General features: G+C 38.7%; 1 protein-coding gene across 3 annotated transcripts in view; it reads left to right on the forward strand.

Moving 5' to 3' along the window:
• Positions 1-24223, forward strand: part of MID1 (midline 1) — a 246440-nt gene that overhangs the window by 119891 nt on the left and 102326 nt on the right. The window contains exon 1 of one of the 3 annotated variants that reach the window (XM_051644193.1): positions 18272-18358. The exons of the other annotated variants lie outside the window; for them this stretch is intronic. The gene's annotated coding sequence lies outside the window, so the exon portion shown is untranslated. Of the gene's footprint in view, positions 1-18271; positions 18359-24223 lie in introns of those variants that run through there. 3 annotated transcript variants of the gene reach the window in all.

Genomic DNA, 24223 nt, shown 5'->3' on the forward strand with positions numbered 1-24223 from the left:
TATTCAGGGCACTTAATTTCAGTGGATGAAATAATTCACAGATGGTTTACTATGCCAAAATCTGTCTGTGGTTTAAAGCACCATGTTAAAGATTTGGTACATGGTTATACTTCAATATTTTGCAAGTTTATCTTTACCCTTTAAATGCAAATGTGCTGAGACAGGAAGCCTGGATTGGGTCAGTGAGTGGCTCTATTACAATTCCATGTCTCTATGAGTCCATGCTGCAACTGAGGAGTTACTTATTCAAGTTGTTCTGGTGGTGACCACCAACTCTCCCAAGCTATCATAGGCATAGGTATGAAGTAGGCTTGCAGTTCTACTTTCATGTCCATCACTATACATCCCCTAGTCACCTCAGAGGAAGGACACTGCAGCTGGAGGAACCACAGAAGTTGACCCAACAAATCTTAGAAACAGACACAGACACCTGTAAAAGTTGGTGTGAAAAACATAGATTGAAAATTGTAAATACCTGAGTTCATCTACCTTATTAACTGGATTTTACATATCTGGGTCTAAATCTGTGGCTTATATCAAGGAAGGGAAGAGATGTATAAAAGATGGCCTGCAGAATCAGGCCTTTCCCAAGAAAACCTTGTATAGCTTATCTTTATCATCTGTGCAGTCTATCCTCGAGCTATGTATGGATTGACATACAGAGCTGAAACATCCTGGTGTTACGTGTGATGTTCACTTTAACTTATGAAAGAAAAGTGATGGGAAAGCTTTAAAGAGATTGTGGTGAATATATATTGTTTTTAATAGGCAGAACAATACAGAATAATGCAAGTAATATTGAGCATTGCTGCTGTCTGAGAACTCAGGGTTAGTGAAGAAATGTGTTAGGGTTCCAGCAAGGTCTAGTACAACAAGAGGGAGCATGGTGGGGGAAAGACATCTCCAGTAGGTTTGGGATTTTTAAGAAAAAAAAAAAAAATGCTAGCCTGAAGTCCAATAGTACTTTTAGTTTTCAATGTTCTCCCCTCACCCTTATTTAAAAAGATATAAATGGAAGTGTTTTTAAGACAGAAACAGTATTTACACAATGAGACAGCAAAAGTCTGTGCTGCCTATAAAATCCATACCTTTTCAAACTGACTTCAACAGGAAATCTGAATGTGATTTTTGTAGGTATAAAAGAAGCCATTTTATAAGCATTTACATATAACTAAATATTTGCAAGAGATTCAATGACCCATTTGATATGCCTGAGGGAAGGGATGCCATCCAGAGAGAGCTTTACAGGCTTGAGAGGTGGACCACTGAGAACCTAAGGAAGTTGGGGCAGTGCCCAGTATCAATACAGACTGGGTGATGAATGGATTGAGAGCAGCTCTGTAGAGAAGGACTTGGGGATACTGGTGAATGAAGAGCTTGACATGAGCCGCCAGTGTGCACTTTTAGCCCAAAAGGCCAACCGCATCCTGGGATGCATCAAAGCAGTGTGGCCAGCAGTGCCAGGGAGTGGATTCTGCCCTTCTGCTCTGCTGGTGTGAGACCCTACCTGGAGTACTGTGTCCAGTTCTGAAGTCCTCAGCACAGGAAAGTCATGGACCTGTTACGGAGGGACCAGAAGAGGGCCACTAAATTATCAGAGGGCTGGAGCACTTCTCCTATCAAGACAGGGTGAGAGAGTTGCGGTTGTTCAGCCTGGAAAAGAGAGGGCTCCAGGAAGACCTTACTGCAGCTTTTTGGTACTTAAAGGGGGCTTATAGGAAAGATGGAGAGAGACTTCTTAGCAGGGCATATAGTGACAGGATGGGGGACAAGTGACATTTTATTCCCATACTATACTCCTTCTAGTCAGGGCCCGAGGACTGGATGTTTGTTAGTGGCTGAAAGTCATTATTAAGTGCTCATCTAGAGCTCATCATCTGGGCTATTACATCTGAGAGGATAAAACTCCACATGCTCCAGCATGAATCAGCGATGTCAACTAAAGTTTGATTAATGGAGCAGATGGATAAATTGCTTAAAAATATTCTCATGACCTGAACTAAAGCAGTTACGGGAAGACAATACAGCAAGCACAGGGGCTTGTGCTTTGTAAAGGCACAGATATCCTTGATTTAGCATATGCATTTGAACCGCTCATTTCCTTAATGCTGCTTTCCTAACCAGGCTCATCCTGAGTGATGATAACAATGCAGATACAGTTATAGAGCAAGTCACACTCAAATCGCTCATAAAGGACAACAATGTGACTATCCCTCAAGTGAGGAGGTTAAGTTATACATGAGTGAACTTACTCTTAAGCATAGTAAAATAATGAACGGCAGACTTAGGAGGAGGAAGATGGTTTGGGATCAGGCTGGAGAGAGGCATACTAATGCTAAACAATGTTATAGTGCTAATCCTTTTAACTTCCTCTCCAGGCTTTGTTGCCAGACCCCTATTGCGGCGCTCCTTCTTCCCAGGCGTCTGTTTTGAGCAGAGCTGCCTCTTGCCATAGTTAACAGGGAGACGAATGGCAAAAGGCAGCTAGTGTTTCTTCAAGGTGGCAGACAGCTTTTTACTGTTAAAACATTGTAATTCAACCAAAGGTACTGAATATCTGCTGGCCAAGCATATGAATGTGTTTTAGGAAGCTATGCTGCTCAGAAGTATGGGAGTATTGTATCTGTGTTGCATTATTTCTTATCTCTGCTAACCATGGAAGGATCTCTTCTATAGAAAAGCTCAGGACTACATAAAGGCACCGTTGTTTCTTGCAGTTAGTGAAGCTATGAAACACATGAACTTTACCCCCTGCCTCTACAAAAGGTCTGCCAATTCTATGAATTTTAAATCCATGGGAAATTTTTGTTGCCCTCGGCTGTTGAGTTTCAATGGCTAAAAGTCTTTCTGAAGTTATGCTTGAATGCTGTGTTCTTTATAGCTTCCAAAATGACACCTCATGCTTTTCTTGCATTCATAACGCCGAGAAAAAGATCAACAAGTATTCTCTGTTCAGACAACCATCATAAATAATGTGATCTGTTTGGCTGTTTGAATGTAGTGATTTAATGCCAATTCCAAGCAGTAGTAAAATGTGTTTAACAGTTTGGTGTTTTAAAATCTGGGAATAAAAAGGCTGATGTTATGTTCCACGAAGGAGTAGCCCATCGAAACTGGGCACAAGAAAACTGGAACTGTTTCCTGTGTAATGATCCATGCATGGTAAAGACTGTAAGGAATAGCTGGCAGCAGAGAGCTAACTGCAGTGATGGAGTAATTTTATAATCCATTAAGGCCTTGTTATTTTAGTATTTAAACAAAATTATGCTGCAGGAAAACATGGAGCCAGATGTGTAACTCTGGTAAGGAAGAAAACCAAACTTCAGAGTGTTGGGATATCATTTAGAAGAATTACATCCATCAAATTCAGATTTTTAGCAGAGTATTTTGGAGATGAAAGGAGGGAAACTTTGATTCGGGAAGGAAATGGTTGCATACTGAGCATTGCATGTGTCAATGCTCATGTGGGCAGATGCAAACAGTGCTTTTTTGGCTATGTGACCACAACTTCTTTTTTGCTTACTCAGGATGATGGGCAGAACAGCCTGTATTTTTGAGAGCTGCTGGTAACATATTAAATGGATCTGTTTTTCAAAGAGTACTGGACACTTACTCCTCTGAAAAATTTGACACAAGCTGGACATATTTAAAAAATACATATTCTTGTAGGTGCTTTGGAAAATGTAAGACACAGCACTAAGAAACAGTAAGGGAATGAAATCTGCCTTCAGTTTTCCCATCTGTGTTAGAAGTAAATATCATAACCAAAAGTATTCCAAGATGTATGCAGACTACTGCATCAGAAAACCAAAGATCCCAATTTGAGAGCACAGATATGTCTCTGCAGCCGTATTTTCTTCTATATGGAAGACTGTGACTCCTGTTGGACAGTTTATCCACCAATTCCCCATTACCTATCCAGCCTTACTTTTAGTTTAACTGTCAGACATGCTCCTAACTTTAAATACATCAGGTAGAACCCACCAATAAGCCTTGTGTCTAGATTTCTGTCTGTGTTGGTATGTCCAGACTGACAGACACAGAAGTATCTTCAAAGAGGCTGGTGAAAGAAAGTGTTGTCAAACACCAAATTGACAAAATGTGTGGGAATTCTTCCCTTTGCCTCCCTCCAGGTTTCTTTGGTACAATAGCAACATCTTTCCTCAGCCAAGGAAACAATGGCATGGACAACACGGTGGTCATTGGTTTTGTGGGTGCCCCAAGCAGCCCTATCCTGCTGTAGGTTAGAGAGATTTGATGTGAATTTGCTAAAGGTGTCAGTGTGGTGGCTGCCACCCTCAGTGAGGCTAACGCTCACTTGTGCCCCTCACTGGGTGGTTTTCACAGAGTCAGCTTGCATCCAGACAAGGAGCTGAGCTCTTGTGGCACTGCAGAAACCCAAAAGAATCAAAGTCCAGGAAGCACACTGAAAGATTTCTCAATTTATTTTCTATCAAATAAAATACAATAATAGATTTTAAGTAATTTTTCTAAATCAAATTTCTGACTTGTGTTCATGTGAGGGTAGTAAAAATGAGGATCTCACTGGCCTACGGTGCTTGCCCTGGTGTGAGCTGTGATGGGAAGAGGTGAATATCAGATCCATTACCTCTGATGGCACTCTGTTAACCAACTCACAAACAAGTTGTCCTGGAAAAGTGAGCCTGTTCCAGGTGCTGTGTACCATCACACAATTCCTTTCTGCTCCCCAAGCACCTGAGAGAGACAGATGAGGAGCTGAAAGGAGGCTTAGTAGTATTGACCATAAAAGTGCTTCCCCTCCCCCTATGTATAAACTATATATTTTTATCATGTCATTTGCCAATAGAAGTAAACATCTGCTTCTGAAATGCCTAACTTGAAAGCAAGACTGTAGCCCCGATTCTTTAATTTACTAAATAAAAGAAAAAAAAAAGAAGACATATGTGAGAATGTTTCAAAAAATTGTATTTTTTAAATATTTAGTTGTAAGGACAAGCACTACTCAATGTACTAAAGGTCTTTTACAAACAAGCAATCCATCACAAGAACTGGTATACTTCATCTGGTACAACAGGTTGATATTTTATCTTCAGACTAGACAGAGCAAATCTTCTTTTTAAGCCCTTGTGGCCCTTTTAGTACCAAGCTGACTCAAAGTAAAGAGAGATATTTATCAGAGAATCTCAAGTGGATGGTGAAGTATTATGCTTTGAATGGTTTATATTCTCCTCTCTCTCCTATATGTTATTTTAAACTGTTTTGCTTTGCATCTGAAATGTGATGGTAGGATATCCATGTTCCTGATGCAATGTGAAGGTATGTGACATAATGGGTTTTGTTGTACTGTTTTGGGGGAGAGGTGTTAACAAAAATACTGCTGAAAAATTAACATTGGATTTAATGTCCAATTTTCACTGTTCAGACAGTTAGTGGTGGCATACACATGAATAGTTCTGTTAATAATATTGTCATAAGCTTTTCCCTATTTACTTGCATGTAAAATCAGAATAATAGAATTCACTTTGGCTTCTAGAAGTGAAAATAATTCTAGGCATTTTGGTTACTCACTTGAATTTGAAATTTTTCACTGTATCATTGAGTTATTTCAAGGATCTTTTATGCAATATTTGCGGTATTTATTGCTTTTTTATATGCGCATATTATACTGAGATTTTCACACAAACAATAGAGAGGTAACTCCTAAAGAAAGGCTGATAATATCGTGTAGTTTTTCACATTGTTCATTATTATAAACCATCTTGACCACATCTGGATTGTGTACAAAGGGTTCAGCCCATCTCCTACCTAAAGACAGTTAAAAACCTCAGTTTGACTTGATAATAAAATACTCAGGAAGACAAGGACAGAATCATTTGGTTTGCAAGAAATGCTAATTCTTATAACTTCATAATCCCAAGTGCAAATCTAATGCAGAGCCATGGATCTCAATAATTTGTGTGGGTTTTTTTAATTCAACATTTCAAAATAATTTATAATAAATTAAGTGGAAAAGGGAGCAGAGTTACTTTCTTAAAGAAACCCTGTGCTTTGTGTGTGTGATAAAAACTGGCAATGAATGCACAGCAAAATGAAGTATTCACTTTCTTTTCTTCCTGAGAGTTCAAAACGTTTTGCTCCTGTGGGACTTAATGTAAGTCATGCTGGATGTTTAGTCTACAGTCTTCCAGTCACCTCTGAAAAGCCTAGGTTGTAATCTGATTTAGGTGACAATTGAAGGAGCTCTGTGGTCTCAGTTTAGTTCCTTGTTTATGAAGGCACCTTCACACACTTGACACAGCACTGAGCATGGCAATAACAGAACCAATTTGAGTCACAGTGGCACAACTGCAGTAAAAAGCATGGAGTATAAACTTGACTTTAAAAAAAAATAAAAATCCATCAAATTCATATACTTTAAACAGCACAAACATTTATTGAAATTTTGCAAAGTTGAACCCTGCCCACTGGATGGGATGCCTTTATTTTCAAAGGTGATGGGCTGTTCTGAATGACAAACTTTTGGTACTGCTGGAAAAGAAATCCTCAGTAGGAGGAATTGCATTGTGCTAGAAAGCATTTACACTGCTTTATGAAAGGTATGAATATAGCAGAATCTGGCCAGGTGGTATATTGTTAGGTAGCCATCAAGTCAGAAACTGTGCTACATTAAGGAGCTTCTGGCTCTGATCAGTATCGTATCATCACCTGTTTACATTGTTCCATCCTGAAGCTGTAATAGACATGATAGGGTAGTGAAAAACTCTGCAGTAATTATTTAATTAATTAAAGTAAGTTTATACTGGAATAAATTAAAAATTGGCCTTAAGTAATAACGGCAATGAAATAATATTTTTTTTATTATTTAAAAGGGTGTTTCTCATCCTGCATTAAATTCTGACAAGAAAGCTCTATTGTAGTTTTTGACAAACACTGTGCTGGTTAATTCCATTTCTGTAACCAAGTATGGATGAAAAGCTGTGCATCGAAACCATCAGTAAAGGTTTTTGCAAGATACAGAGTAGACACAGCAGAAGAAAGAGGTTTAGAATTTAGCACTTCAGGGGGCTAATGTGTGTTAAAGCTGCTTCTCGAATGGCCTGTAGCTTAATCCCTGTGCTGCCAGTCAGGATGGTGATTAAAAATCACCCATCCAGGGAACTGCCACTGGATATTGGTATGCCAGGTTGTGGGGATGGAGTTAAGTGAGTGGAGAAGAGGAGGGTTTATGTATGTATAGCTGATGTTTGAGCAGCTGAATTTCAAAAAGAGGGAGGGGAAGAGAGGGAAAAACTTGGCTGGCCCCAAGAGGAAGAAAAGAGAGAGAACAAAGCTTCCTTCACTAAACTCAGCCAGTCACGTAATCATAATTTCTGAGTTCCTCACAAGAGAGCTACCCCACTATCACAAGTCTAAAGAGAAAACAAGGTTGTGAAATCAAAAGTCAGCACTAGGAAAAAAAGAAGGAAAGAAAAAAAAAAAGGTAGCTTGTAAATGAGGCAGAGTTTATGCTGAAATAATAACCTTAGCAGTGATAGTAAGGCTTCTGATGAACCACTCGGACTTTTTAATCTGTCTTCTCAGATGCAGAGTTTCTGCCATTTTTAACATAGGTTATTTGTGTAAAAGGAGCTTAGCATTGGTGACAGAATAACATGCTCTTTAATGTGACTAGGGAGGAAAAAACACCTTCCCCCATCTCCCCTGCTGGTAATTCTGATACATAGATAATATCTCTATATTGGTTGCTTGTTTATTTTGTAGAATTTTTTGTATAAAATTGATGCTAAATTACTTCAAAAATCAACATGGAGAAAATGCTTTTGTTTTCTGGTTAACTAAAACAAATTAAGATTTGCTGAGGATAGCATTAAATCTGCTTTCAGCATTAAACAAGTAAGCGATGACTGTGCTGCTGCCTTTTGAATTCACATGTGGCTGATAAAATATTTCATCTCGCAGGCATTCTTACACATCTCATCCGTGCTAATGGGAGGAAAATATGTTGGTTTCTGATCTTTTCCGAGTAATAGGTCATTGAGTTGCTGGTACGCACAGCTCCTCAAACAGAGAGGGTAACATACTGCTTATGGTTCTAGTCTGATAGATTTACTTCAGTTTAGATGAAACACATGGTGTCCTTGAGGACCATACATTTTTAATAGAAGAAAGCAGCAGCATATCATAAATTACTTTCCTCTGTCCTTTAGATTAATTTCCTTTGAAAGAAGGGAGAAAAATTAATATCTTGTCAAGTAGAAGGCCTAAGTTGGCAACAAAGAGGATCATTCAGAATATGGTGTGTAGTTGAATTTAGGAGTACAGATAGGAAAAACAAGTCCTGCTAGTTCTACTTCCCCCAGATTCACTTCTTTTTTCTTTCTTTCTGTTTTTATTTTTCATTTGGCATTACTGCCTGAGAAATGGGCTGCAAAACAGCTGCAGAGTGTTCTGCACATTTAGGGCTACAAAATTGAGTGATTTACACAGGGTCTTTCTCAGAATAACACTTCCGAGTCTGGTTTCCCCCCCACTTTAGGAGCCCTGTTGTTTCATTGCAAAATTATAGGCACCTCAGGATGAGCTGCAAGGCCTGCCAGGCTCTGCAGCTACCACCTCATCTTTCGTATCTTGTTTCTACCTTTTGGACAGGAGATCTGCCATGCTTCTTGCTAGAGATTTAAACTAGTCATTATTTTCTAGAGGTGGAAGGAAAGCATTCCATAAAATATCGTAAAAGTAGTGTTTTAACAAATAAGGTGTCCATATGAGCCCCTTTCACATATACTGTGTTGCTGATTGAGTTCAAAGACAAGCAGAATAATAGAAGTGGCTTCTACAAGGGTTTTTTCAATACTTGGTTCTTAAAAGCTGTAAATGAGAGCTGCTGTTGGCTTTAATCAGTATTTTATATACGGTTCAAAACTGGGCTAAAGTAAGCTGGTGAGGAACCTGGAAGAAGCGGAAGACACTGCAAAACAGCATGCAGTAACAGAGCCCTTAACAGATTGCTCTCATAGGGTATACAAACTATATTTACTCTAACTTCCAGTCACAGCAAAAATATTCTTTCTGCCATACTGTAGCTACTACTGTTCTCCAGCACCTCAGGTAATAACTTCATCATTTCTTGCAGCTGGAATGGAGATGATGAGTGTTCATTTTCTGCTAGGGGATTTTCTCAGCTAGGACAAATGCAAACGGAAGAATATTAGGTTGATCCAGCAGAAAATAAAGGTGGTGAGAAAATGTGACTTTTACATCTTCATATCCACCTGCAAGAGTCTGTAGTTTTAAGACTGATCAGCAAGGGGGGGGAGGGAGGAGGGGGGTGGAGTTAGCTGCCAACCAGATTGGTTTCCCAGAAAAGAATGTCCTGTGGGCTAGGTACTGTTTAATAAATGGCCTGTGGCCATCATTCAAGCTCTTGAGCAGATTATTTGTTTGTTGAAGAAAAAAGATATGAATTATTCTTTCTTTGTTACACAAAAAATCATGATCTTGAATTTACAACAGATTCACAGAAGCTGCTTTTTTTTTTTTTCTCAAGTCATTCTTGGATGTCAGATGTTGCTGAACTTGTTTGGTTGCTTTGTGAAATATGGATGGATGTGAGCTACCATCTGGAGCAGCTACCTGATGGAGCGACTACTATGTCTGACTCGCTCACAAAGACATACTTATCCTGGTCGGCATTAATTAGATGGAGAAGGTGGGAAAGAAAAAGGGAATAAAAGAGAAGTTATTGCATTCCTGAGCTGATAATACAGACAGGACTGACAAGTAGAGAGAAAAACTGCAGAGCATAGCAGCTGTCTCTACTGGCAACTGAAAACTGAGCTAAGTCAACAAACATGGCTAAAGAATAACCCAGTCTAGCCCCTTATTTGCAGCCCAGTAACTTTATTTTTTCAAGGGCCTTCTACTTTGTCGATTTGACCTAAAGACAGCTAAGTAGAATAAACTAGTGATAGCTGTGGCAAATAAATGCTACTTGGAATGGAAAATTGAATTTGCAATAAAATCAAAATGCCATGTAGCTTCATTCTCTAAAGTACAACTAGGCATTGCATCCACTTTTTTTTTGTTTTGTTAAATTATTGTCCAGCAGGTCTAGAGCTTAAAATTAAGAGTGGATCTCATTGCCATGGGATGTTATGAAGGCCCAGAGTATAAAAGGGCTCTCAAAGGAAGAATGGTGGGAGATGGGCACATGAATGGTTATCCAGCTGCCTACTGGCAGCTGAAGAGTGGGTATCCTCAGGAAAGGTTAAGTCAGTAACTAGTTTGTTCCTCAGTTTACTTTTGATTTACGCATCTTCTATGGGACCTAGCCTCTCCATGGCAATGCTGAAGAGGGTAATTTGGTTAATTCATAAGTGTTATCTATGAAAAAATATGGCTGGATTAAAAGTATGAGGTTCAAATAGGTTAAAATTAATACCTGTAATATGTAGTATTCTCAGCTAGTGAACTGGAATTCTCTGTGGCATGTTACTGTCAGTCTTGTATGATCTTTAGCTCTTGAAACATATAATCCTGGGATGGCTCCTTCATTGACAGAAACTTGAAGTTTAACACCCTTTGTCATTCCTTTCAGACTGGAAAATTTCATCCTTTACACTTGGCAGTTTCATAAAAATTCCTCCTCAAGGATATTGTTACTGCTTAAATAACCAGCTGATTTTTTTTTTCTAGAGCTAGGACTGAAGTCTTTGCTCTCAGGTGTATCTGCTAGACTTTGTTGGGTTTTTTTTAAGCTTTTTCCTTTTATCTTGCCTGAGAATAAATACACTGTTTCCCATAATTTCTTTATTTTTTGGAGCTGAGAGGTATGCTTTTAGTTGTAATTTATGTTGCAACTCATTATACGTTACAGTAGCTGGAGATTCTTTTGAAGAAAAGCAAAAAGTAAACAGTAGTGTATTTCTTTCCCTGTCTCTTGGTCTCTTTTTTTGGGAAAATTCTTTACATAGACTACAGTGATAGTAATACTGAGAACTGCAGGGGCTCTGGAGAGCCTACAGCTTCAGTGACAGGCTCTTCTTTCAGGCTGATGGGAGAAAATACTTGCATGAGTCCTTAATCTGTAATTTGGCAATAAGCTGTTTTTTTTTTTCTGTGTAGATTCAGGTGCACCATCATGACGAAGATACTGACAAAAGAATAAAGAGCAAAGAGGACAAGAGGAAAGCTGCCAAATAATTAGAGATTTAATAATAAATAGAAAAAAAATGGTTGCTCTGTTACCCAAGATTGGTGCTCATATATATTTTCTTGCAAATCATGACTACTTAGAGGGAGAGTGATTGATGGGATTAATTAGAGCTGTAAGTTTAACAAGTGTTCCTAGCTATAATGGCCTCATTAATTAAAACTTGAAGTTTGTAAGAAAGCTCTTTGCAATCCATATTGGTTTATGAATTCACTCTTTTTTTGTTTTTGAATGGACAAAAAAACAGATGAACAGGTCAGTAGTGCATATGACAAATAATATGTAATGTGTTGGTTTTTTCTTTGGAGGATCAGAAAAATACAAGTCAACACATAAATCAAGCATAATCAGCAAGACTAGCCTTTGTTGGAGGTGTTTTCTTTAGTGTTCCCTGGAGGTCTGTGTTTAAATTCATCTTATGTGAGGTTTCATAACCACACTTTGATCTAGCTGTAGACTAACTATATCTTTTTATGTTTTAGGCAATTTGTTTTCCATTGAGGACACTGAATATCTGTAATTCTCTTCTTTTACACACTTGCATTTGTAAATAGTTACCTCTCTTTACTTGATAAACTCTTAGGAAAGTAACATACGGGTGTATATGGTTCCATACACATTGAGTAGATCCTGCAGTCTTTTGCAAATGTAAAATCCACTTAACTCTATGCTGTTGAGTAGGGATTTGTGTTCCCTAATGGTTTGTTTTGCATGAGTTAATATTCTTTCTTAAAAAATGCAACTTTCTTTTACTGATACATTTCAAAGCTATTACTTTCAATTTGCTAATGATCCTCATTCATTTGAAAATATACTGGTACAGTGAATGCATTAATATCCTTGGAAGACAACAGAATACACCCTCAGGACTAAAGGCCGTGTCATTAACATAACCTTGCATTGGCTCTAATCCTCTAAGTATTTGTCTATGTACTTTATTTAGCATTCCCAGGAAATTCATTTCTCTGATGCTGTCTCCTAGTGTCTGCAGAGCAGTTGCCACTGCTCTGTGCAGTAAGGTGATATTCCCTTTAAAGAAAGATGTTGAACTATGGCTTTAGTTGGAAACTGAATTCAGAACTTGTAGCTGCAATTCACAGTTTTATTAATATGCAAATACTAGGTTCCAGTATGCAGGCCTAAGTTTATAATTAATATAATAGTTTGGTAACAGTACCTAGTTTAGAGCACACTGTCTACTTTCTAAGTATTGTGTAGCTACTTGAGACTACATGAATTCCTGTAAGACAAAGCATAGCCTGTAGGAAGTATCTATGGCAAAGAGATATGTAGTTGGACTTGCCTGTGAACATACAGTCTGAGTCACCAAAGATAACATATTATCTCTTAATATCACGTTCAATTGGAGCATTTTAGATGTCTGTCTTGAACTCTATTCTGCCATTTTTCAGGAATTTTGAGTTGTTTTCAAGAAAGCTTGACCTAATTCTGTATTCTTTATGTGACTCAAAACTTTAATAATTTTCAGCCAGGATGTTGACTTAAAAACAAAGAATAGAGACAACTTGGTACTTAATAAGACACTTGGACATGGAGATGCTAATTGTTCCTTATTGATCACAGAGCACCTGCTTGCAGAAGTCTTTGGGAAACTCATCTTTTGATTTTTAACACTGAAGCATCTCTACTGTGATGCTTCACCAAAACTTAGAGCTGGGTATGAGGCTAATATACACTTTTAATTACTGGAAGTGTAGATTTGTAATACTACCCATGAATTCCACATAATCTTCCTGTGAGACTAAGGGTTATGTTTCAATGCTTAAGAATATACATTTAAATTGGTTCTCAAATACAGTTCCTTGTGGCTGCTGTATGAAAACACAAACAGATTCAGGTAGCATTTCTCAAGTTTGTCAATGCAATATTTGCATCCAGTTTTTCTGGATCAGCAGAGCATGTAGAGGTAAAGCCTAATTAGATATCTTCCTTGTAAAGCATCTCCACCAAATCTGCCTGTTATGGTAAAAGAAAAAGTAACACTGATGACACTGATGAATTACATATAGCCAGCAGCCTCAAAATCAAGACTGATCTCTAAACCTCCCAAAGTTTTGAGGCTTCGTAGGTTTGAGACCTTGCTGTCCTCTGCAGCATTAGGATTCATTGTTTTTCCAGGTAGTGTAGCAGAGACTTGGAAGACTTTGAAGTCTTCAGAAGACTTTTTAGGCTTCATGTTTAGTAAGTTTGATTCATTTGTTGTGGCATCATACTGCTAAAAAGCAGCTTACAACAACAACAAAAAGAAAACAGTTTTCTTATCTTTTCAGTACAAAACCTCTGTGTGATGAGTTTGAACAGGTAAATGATCTTTTAGGCTGTGCTGCAGAAGACATAAAAAGGAACAAACGTGAATTTGTCTGGGGTTGTTTGTGTCTTCTTCTCTTTTTAAGCATACACATGCACACTGATATTTTTCAAATCTTATTTTAATAATTTGGTCAATTTCATGTTTTTGTACTCCTGCCTTGATCATTCCCTCTGTGTCCTTCAACGGGACAGATTAAGATTCAGCTCTTTATCATTAATCTAGCAATTGGGAACAGAGTGTTTAATCTTCTCTTTTGCTATCCAAAACCGTCAAATGGCATCATTGATCACATGAAAATGTAAAAAGCAAGTACTGTGTAGCAGTGAAATGGGATGGGAGTAGCTTTTCTTTTTCCTTCTCCTTGCCTCACCTACCCTCCAAGATTACAAATTGCTGCTGTACATTTTTAGCAAGGGTAAATCTTTGTCTGTGGTTTAGAAAGACACTATTTTGTCTGAATGAGGGAAATCTGATACTTGGTGGTGCCATTCATAAACTATTCATCTGATATTAATTAAATACTAAGCATTGCTCCTTTAGCGAGGCATAAAGAGTTTTGGGATCATGTGGTGCTGTTGAAATTACAGTTTACCTTTCTCCAGAGAGCATTAATGGTGGGTCATTTATGGTGTGGTTTATTGGGCCAAATTCAAATGGTATTTGAAAATGGCATACCTGCCTACAGTGACCTGTCATTGTCTTAAGAGTTCTATCAGTGAGACAACAGAGGGGTTTTGTAGCTTAAAAAACAATTAATATTAAAAAGTTATATGAAAGAGAAATGGTACTCAGCATTCATATGAAACAGTTTCATATTAAGAAGCTGTTCATACTGTATTACGAGTTGCTGTTGCTGACCTGATATTTCCTAATTTTTCCAAGAAGCTGGGCTGACTTTTACTTCTTTCTGTGTGTAAGATGTAGAAAGAGAAGTTGCAGACACTGACTAAATGGCAGGAGCATCTATACCTTGTCCACTTCTTTTACTTGTGGTGGGCAGAGGACATGACTAAGTAAAGTCCTGAAGGTATTTGCCCAGAGCAGGAGAGCCCTACATCTCTGACATGCTGTTCAGAGCAGCAGTGAGTCAAGTCTGCTCTGCCTTTGACCCTGTTCAGCAAAAGGGAGTTGCAAATGTCATTTGGATCAGCCCCTCTATGCTGACTGACAACATGGCAAGAGAAGAGAGAACAGAGAGATACTATTTTTAACCAATCCCTTGTTGTTACTTGTCTTGATTAGAAAATCCTGTAATTAGCTGTATAGAATAAGTAATTTATGTGTGTGTGCTTGCCTGTGAGAAAGTTACAAACCGCAGACATATTAGCATATTTATCCTAATTGTTAATATTACAGCTCCAATATGATCTCATTATATGACACTGTGGCATCTGTTTTCCACAGACAGTGGACCGATTGTTTGGAGTATCAATTGCCTGGTGTCTGGCACCAGCAGCTATCAGTCTAAAAATGTATGTCCTGTCCATCAAAATAAGATAAAATAAAATTCCCTAAGTAATGAGCTTTAAAGAAAGGTTTGTATTTCTGTTCTGCACATGGAATAAGTGGCACAGATAATTATTTTTTGTGGGAAGATGGCAAAGCAGTGAAAATGAGGTTTTGGAAACTATGTATTAGAATTTCCAAACCAAGATAATTTTGCCTGACTTACTAGCAAGACAACTGAACCAAACAAAAAGCTGTACTGGATGCTTGTGGGTCAGTGAATTCCAGTAGTGAGACTCATTTTTTGCCATGTCTAAGTTGCTTTTCCCAGTAAGTCCTGCTATTATATTTTTCTAAGACTTTGAATGTTTTATGGAAATAGGACTTCCTGTAACATAGTTGGAGATCTGCTTGTTTCTATCATGTTCTTTATCTGTTCTATTTCTTGATTGCAAAGAGCACTGTAACCAAAATAATGCTGGTTTACTATACAGCACAGCTATGAGGAGTGCAGAATAGAAAACCTGCTATTTGGCAATCCCTTAAACAACAGGATGACACTGGACAAGCATGTCCCATGCAGAGCTAACCCTTAATTCTGTAGAAAAAGAAGGCTGCACAGCAAATAGATAAATTCTGGAGATTCTGTCATCAGGAATACATTATTTAGAACTCACACATGAAGAAATAATAATTGTACAGTGGTCCAATAGACGGATATTTGCTAAGTATCTGATCCTTAAGCTATGCTAAATTTAGATACATTGACTTACCTCTCTGGTAAGATACTATTTCAGGGTCTTAGACTTAATTTCTTTACAATCAGATTGAGCTAGGGACATTGCCAGTTGAAATTTAGCAAATCTTTTGGGTATAACTTAAGAAGTTACTGTCAGCAACTATCTGCTCCTTTCCCCTGCATAGCTTACTGCAACCATACACACCTTGAGCCATCATTTTTTAGTTTGCACCTTGTTCATGAGCTGTGGCTCGGCACATAATCTACTGACTGTGGTGAGGGTGGCAACTTTCAGCAGAAAAGGGCCATTGATGGCTGACACACCTTGTGTTTTCTTAGTAAGATTCACCAAAGCCCTTAATGGTTACCATTAGCAAGCAAATGCACAGCTCTGCTTGCTCTGAGCTTTGAAGATGGTATCTTGTCAAACTGTGGTAACTTTAGTCCATATCCAAAGGCTTTTCTAGTTGGTCTTTTATGAATTCCAATAGATACTGCAGAGGAGGAGAATCATAGAATCATGGGATAGTTTGATTGGAAGGGTTCTTCAAAAGCTAGAAGTCATCTATTTTCTACTTTGCACATAAGTTCAGAAATTGGAAGAAGGGAGATTAATATGGTAGAGGATGTGGATATTTGTCAGATGCATTCTTTATCTTAAGATAAGGTTCTTGAATCATGAGTGGAACAAACTAGCCTAGCCACTGGTACAAGCAGTTGCTTTTGAGGCTGTTGGTTTAGACTCAAAGTTATTTACTTGTAGACATGTGTGTGCATACTCATGTATGTACAGTGAAAAGTGCACTGAAGCCTTCACATTCATATCAACATATAGACATCATCAGGTAAATTTTGAGAGCTTCTTCCAGTGTTGTCTATTAAAATGTATGCAATGTTACCAGCAGAAGCAGTCAAGAAATCAAGGCAGATGTATCAGTAGAATTAAAATTATTGGAATTGTTTTGCATCACTTTTGTGACTGATTAAGGAGAAGATTTAAATATAAAAACCTATTTATTTATTGAAACTCTGTTTCAGACTGTGGCTGGTTGCAGCTAAAGGGCATGAAAAACTCAAGCTAACTATAATGTGGAAAAACAGAACAGCAGGACAACACCTGCTAATAATACTGGTCTGTGGGACTGGTAGATCCCAAATGCGTCTGGATGGCTGGAGGAACAGTCCAAAGAAGCTGCATGATGCTATTTAGGGAAAGATCAAGGACAGGATATGAGCTGAGGAATCTAAAATCCTTCCACCTAGGACTTGTGCTATTGCCCCTGCTGCTCATAAATGGACTTGACTATAGATTATCCATGGACATTGAATATTATGGAAAAGAGTTCCAATAGTCGTAATCCCTCTGCACATCTGTCTTGCTTTCTGCATGCTCATTTTGCTAGTTACAAGCTGCCATTCCACACACATGTAAACAGACATTGCCAGCAGAAACCTTTAAAAAACCTCATGAAGGGTGTTGCATTTGTGAGGGCACCAGTCAGCTATTGCAAGGAAATTTAATGAATAGGAAATTAAATAATCCCAACAGTTGTTTATTGTTTCACTGAGAACAAAGTGCAGGCTTGTCCATGCAAGAAAGACCAAAGACAGTGTGGATTTGCAACCTTATGCTCAAATGTCTGAAGTATGTTTTGTTTCACTTTGCTGTGTTACCATTGTATAAAAGAGGGCATTGCAACATGAAAAACAGAGAACACAAGGAAGCAATTCTTTCCTGCTGTTTCCACTTTGCATGAATTTCTAACACCTTTGTTGGAGACCAAATGTCTGGTGTGACTTCAGTCAGGATTCCTCCTGGGCACCGTGCTGAAGCATTTGTTGCTTTCTGTTGCAGTTTGCTGCTTACACGCAAGTTTCTCTAAAAAAAATAAAATAAAATAAAATAAATTAATGAAGCAACTGCTATCATCTTGTGTTCTACCTGCTGAACTTCAGAGAGTGGTGTCTCCGTGGTGTTTGTAGGAAGAAAAGTCTGTCCCTCAGGTACTATGCTCTTTCAGACTGTCCTTGCTTTTGGCAAACTCCTGCTGGACTTGTGGTGTTAATTTTTTTTTAGTAATGTTTGGAGAAAACAGTAAGAACAGGTGAACTGTGAGCCTGTTGTGCAGAGCTCTGCCTTCCCAGAGAACAACAGTTGCTGAAGTGCACCTTTTGTGCATGACAGGTTCGGCCAGCCTGGGTCAGCCTCCTGCTAGGGGCCTGGGCGCTGCGGGCAGGTTGTCACTCAGCGCTGGGTTAATTACCCCCAGGGCCGCAGGTTGCTGGGATGCTCTGCGAGAGGATCCGTTTCTCCCGGCCTCGTCACCCCGCCGAGGCTGGTCGCTGGGAGGGAGAGGAGGCATTTGGCTGTGGGTGCAGCGCAAAGGGCTTTGGGAGCCCAGATCCTGGCGGAGGCGGTTAGGTGGAGCGGGTTTTCCTGCAATTGTAGGGGAGACTTTCCTGTTGTGTTTCGGCTGCGACTGTCTCGCAGTGGCAGACGCAGCCAGTGCTGCCTCCGAGTTAGTTGGGACGGCGGCGGCTGCTCCTGCCTGTCTCGGCTGGGCTGCCGGTGCTTCCCAGGAGGGTCAGAGCGGTCCCTGTCTTCGCAGCAATGTTTCAGCCAGAAGGTGTAGGGCGGGATCCAGCGGTGGGTATGCGGCTGGGTGGCTTCTCGGGAGCTGGAGCCGATGCGTATGTGTATGCTTGCCATTGCAAGTAGTTTAGGAAGTGTTTTGTAATGCATTTAGCAGTTGTAAGGGAGGAGTTGAGGTTTGCTCTGGTCTGTGATGCATTATCTTTCTGGTACTGAAAGCTTGGGGGGAAAAAAAAAGGGGGACTTATAGTGTCGTGTGTTCGGATAAGGGCTTATTGTTGTCTTGTTGGTTTCTGTAGAACTTGAGAGCTAAAGGTGGCATTAGCATCTTCATACTGGTGACAACATCTGGAACATTATAATTCTGTTTAAAAAATAACAGATGAAGGCTGAGATACATGTTTACATGAGAAGAATGAAAAAAAAAAAAATGCTCATTCCTTAAAGCCTGTTCCACTCTTTCTGTAAAGTCTTTCAAATCCCATTTATTTGTGTGTAAGTGATGAAGTTACATAACCTAAAGCAATGATAAATTTAAGTGTGATGCCAAGAGAAGATGTTTCTTTCAAAGGATGTACTTTTTGGCACTGATACGCTCAGAGTGATAGTCTAGTCACTGCAGTTATTTTATATGCAAGTTCTGTATCCACAAAATGTACCATACATGTAGGAGGATGAGAAGCATGTATAGTCTACAGGTACAGAATTTCTAATGTTATTTTTTTCAGTACAATATTTCAAGCTGAGCAATTATTGGAGAACAACATAAGATGACATCCAGTCAAGTTTTCAAGTAGATATTTAACAGGCTCCTGGAAAAATAGCTTGAGGCTGGAGGTTGTGCAGATGCAAGCCAGTAGCTCTTTCATGAGCTCTCTTTATTACAGTAATGGTCACCTGCTTGCTAGCTGAAATGAAATGTACAGTTTATTCTAATTTTTTGAACTAAACTGTGAGGTATGTTGTTGATGAGGCATGTCTCAAAGTGATGTAATTAAGCTGTTCTTTTCTCTTTCCATGCTCTCTTAAAAGCTACTAAGCTATTTTGTGAGTGACATTGAGAACCTTTTACTGGAGAGGCCTATCTAGGGTATTGATACAGTTCTTCAGAAGCAAGTGCTCATTTTAGTTGGGTTTTCCTACTTCCTTTTGGAGTATTCTGAAGACCAGCTGCAGGACAAATAGTTTGAGGATGTCAAGCAAACTAGTAAGTCTTCCAACCAAACCAGTAAGTAGTCCAGCTACTACAGCAGATGGATCCTTTCTGTGTGCACTTGTGTGCATGCATATACGTGTGTGTGTATGTGTGTTTGGCAAAACAGAGCCATAGCCAGATAGTGAAAAAAGCATTTTCTATTCATTTAATTAGTCTATTCACAAAGGCCTTTCCCAGGATCAGGGTTTCCTTGAGCATGGGAGAAGAGTTGTCCAAACCAAACACCACCCGCATTGCAGGACTGGAGGGAACTGGGACTCTAAGCAATGAAGACACTGTATAGTGACAGCTCAAAAAGCCAACCCTTTCACTCAACAGAGCAAGCTCAAATTTGATACTGCAGCTTTTGGCCATTGTACAGTTCTTCGGTTGATGTCAAGGTAAAGCACAGGTATATTGGATCATTATCATTTCACTAGTTGAATTAGAAACTGGTGTTACCTTGTTGCCTGATCTACTTCAGCTCCCACAGCATTTCTCTGGTCATCAGTATGGTTATAAAAAGCTAGTACTATTTATCACTTCAGTTCATAACTTTGTTGATACAATGCAGCCCCTTGCTGCTCTTAATTTCTTAGCTTGAAGCAATGAAGTTTTGCCACAGTGTGGTTACTGAAAACCTGTGAGGCAAGATTATGTGGCTGTGGTTAATGATTGGTTTTGTCCCATTTCTTGAAAAAGTCTTTAGCGGATAATGTTCTTAAGGGATGTCAATGTGTAGAAGAAAACATTTGAGATCACCAGGGTTTATTGTGGTGTGTTTCTGTTAAGTAACACTTTCTCAAGAAATAAAATACATGTGGGTGTGCCTCTGGCAAGCAATAAAGCATTACTGGTTCTTCACAGAAAGCACCAGCTGACATGACTTAGAAAGTCCTCAAGAGAGGTTAAGTGGAAACTTGCCACCTTCTTAGGATTTAGTTTTGTTAACAAGGAATACAGGCTAAAACTTTGCATCTCATTATGAGTGAGAGTTGGTACTGAGCTGGCTGGATTGGGATGCCAAAGCCTGGAGTATCTTAGGGGTGGAATGGACAGTTCTTATTAACCACTACATACAACTCTTTACTGCTTTCTCTTCTTGGTTGATTTTGCAGTTTTTATGTCCTGTTGTGGTGGGGTCAGAATTTTTACTTGTGCATGAACCGTTTCGGTTTATTTGGTGTAATACTGCCATTTGGTAATGCTAAGCAACCTGAGGAGTGAACTAGTAAACTAGTTACTGCTCTCCATGCTAGTGTGCGTGGAGAAACTTGACACTTTGAAGCCCATTAGGGAGCTGCAGTGGGATGACAGGAAGGACAGGGATGAGCAGTTGGAAGGACAAGGATCTTGCACCGTGAGCTGTGGTAGAGAAAGGCACGCTACTATTTTCTCAAGAAAAAAAAAAAAAAAAAAAAAAAGAACTTGAAGTTAAGATTGTCATGCCAAGAAGACTTGTCACTTGTCTTAAGACTTAGCACAGGCACCATTGCAACTGATTTTCACTAACTGTCCAGTCGCCCTTCACATACAGCAGGGACCAGAACCATCTGAATTGAGGAAAAGTCCCCTCTCGGTAGTGTCAGCTGGAAACAGGTTGCTTTGGGATTATTCCCCTGCAACTCAATTCAGTTTTCTATGCATCCTCTTGGATCTTTAAATGCAGAGAATGATAGAAATGAGACACATTGGAAGAGAATTATTAGAAGAAAATTTCACTAAACAAGTGATTGTTGAACTTGTAAGAGTAACAAAAAAAAAAATAGTTGTGGATTCTCCATTTTTTTTTTTAAAGCTCAAGAACAATGCAAATAGTTACTTGTTAGTTGGTGTAGTCTTAGTTTCTTATGTTCTTAAATTACTTTTATACCTGTAATGAAATTAGCACATCTAGAAAGCGCAAATCACCTAATCCTAAAGATAATCTAAAATGGTTTCAACAAGATGCCTTTAGGGATGCTTATTTCTTTCTATTGATTACAGAGATCAGTTCAGATGAGTGCCAGCCTCTGTATTTAGGAACTGCTGTGCAGCAAGACAAGAACTGCTAGTTCTTCCAGTGATTTGCTACAAGGTATTTGCAGATTTTGGTTCTGGTCTACAGGGCCAAAGAACGCTCTTAAAATCATTCTGCTAATGGAAAGCAGGAACCTAATACCCTAAGGTGGGGTAGGAAAAACATGTTCATGGTGGCTGTGGTGATGCCAGTAGGATGGGAAACATCTCAGAGCAGGACTTGGGGTCTGGCAAGGACCCATGTGACATTTCTGTTCCCCAATTGGAGGAGCAGCCCTGCCAGTTCCCATTTTGTTATTCGGGGGTCCAGGAAGCCTGAGTCAGGTGTTTCCTGCACCAGTGACAGGGTTTTCTGTCAGAGGTCTAAAATAGTTTACCTTCAGAGCACAGATATAATTTGTTCCTTGTCCTCTACCCTCCCACATTTCACAGCTAATTCTCCCTTCTAATTACCTAATTACAATCTGTTTTTAAATACACCATTGATCTTACAGAGTTCAATATACTGAGAGTGCAGCAGGCATAAATTAGAAGGAGCTCCTCAATGTTGAACAGTGTGTTTTTAGTCAGTCTCCAAAATTTCTCTGTAGTCTTTGCAAATGTGCAGAATGTAGCTCTGATAATGTGTTTGTTCTTTAAAAAAAAAAAAAAAATCACAAAAAAACTGACCTTTTTTTGGCTTTTTTAAACAATCACCTATGAAGAGCAGAGAGCAGAGCAGTGAGGTTAACATTGTGTGCCCTGTAACTCTATAGGGATAGCTTTATAAGCACAAGGATTTTTAATTAGTCAAAAGTGAATCAAGCAAGTAGTTTAAGTTCAGAGTCCTGTATGGCAGATGAGGTCACACCTTCATACCTGTTGTAGCTCCTGGGACATTTTTTGCTGCTATTTTAAAGGCTCTTTGTGATGAGAAAGCAGACCTTGAGATTCTTCCTTGAAAATCTATAATGTCATTATCTACATGGAGGTGATGATTCTGAATTTAGGTAGTATTTACAGTTCATTTTATTGAACTGCAGGGAAAGAATTCATAGGACAATTTGGTGGAAAGAGAATGCAACCTTTTCTTTAAGCCATCCTGAGATTTTCCCTGAAAACCTGCATTAGCTTAAGGGCCCCAGGGTTTCCAAGCTTTGCTAAGTTATGTTTCTGTGTTTGTGAACACATATGACTAGAAGGAATGTGCTGAACTATTTCTGGCTATTTCTGTTGCTGTATCATCTACACTGAAGATCAGGGAGTACCATGTCACCTGAGATGCTACACAAGGGAAATTCCCAGCTGGGGAAATGTGAGAGATTTCCAGCTCTACTGTGCATCCAAAGCCCTATAAAGACTGGTGGATTTTGGTATTTACTATTTGGGTAAAATTATTTTGCCTTCCTGCTGATGTCACTGCTGATGCCTGTAGACCTATGCTGATTCACATGTGCTGAAGATTAAAAATTCCTTTGCTTTCTTTCCCATGAAGCATTTTGAGGAAATATTAAATCTTCTATCTAAATAATATAAAGCTACAAGGCTTGCAGGAATATAACAAATAAAAGGCAAAAACATTCAAAATATATACTAGTATAGACTTATGCACACAAGTGTATAAATATTGTATCTAATACTATAGATAATATTAGATCAGCTATTTATTAATTGCTTTGGGATTTACAGGGCATGATCTTTTTTTTTTTCCTTGCCTATTAGCTTTAGAGGTTCAGATACTGGTTTAGCTCCCATGAGAAGGAATAAGTGATGTTGTGCCAAAGATCTCTGAGAGATGTTTTTGTTTTATTTAATAACTACGGGATTTGGCCTTTTGAAACTATATTCTCCTAGCATACGTTTCAACCAAAAAGGGATGTTGTAAAGGCTTTAAGTCACTACAAAGAGGATAGCAGATGTGTTTTCACTGTTTCAATATCCTTTAAAAGTTGCAACCTATCTCAACATTATGGAAACACTTCATGTAACTTACATCTAAACAAGGCAGCTAATCATACCTCTGTCGGGGAAAATGTATTAACAGGATGAACTTGTCATTTTCTTTTATGCTGAGTATTTGTCTTTGCATATCAGGAGCAGTTGAACAGCACTGCCCTTTGAATATTTATTAGTTTACCCTGCTTTAGTGAAAACAGTGTGAAAACAAGTATTTGCTTCCTTCAGGGTGTGTGCAGCTTGACTTCTTTAGCATTATACAAGTTTCATTAAACATTTAAAAAAAAAATATCCAGATTTTTATTATTAGTTCCTTTTACACTACATACACAAATTACAGATCTTAGATAAATATCTCTCTAGTCCTGATGCTGGCAATTACTGTCATCATGAGTACTCATAGACTTTAATGTCTGTGCTGCAGATGGTGAAAGTCGTGATGGACTTTGGACAAACTGGGCTATGAAGCAGTCCATTGGTTTAATCACATTTGAAGTGTTTATTGAATGTGATGTGAAACAAACACATTCACTTATTGAAAGGAAAAGTTGCTTCCAAGACAAATTTTGTGTACGTCCTTGCCATAGTTTTTCCAGGAATAGTGTGTGTGTTAACTGTAATTCTTCCTATACTATAAGACTTGGGTGCTTATACACATGCATACTACACACATAACACATTTTATTAACTTTCAAACTTGGATGATCATATTTCATACCAAATTTCATTTAACATACATATAATGGAAGTTTAGTAAATTTTATTTTCTA

Source organism: Apus apus, chromosome 1 (assembly GCF_020740795.1).
Source record: "Apus apus isolate bApuApu2 chromosome 1, bApuApu2.pri.cur, whole genome shotgun sequence".
Taxonomy (NCBI): Eukaryota; Metazoa; Chordata; class Aves; order Apodiformes; family Apodidae; genus Apus; species Apus apus.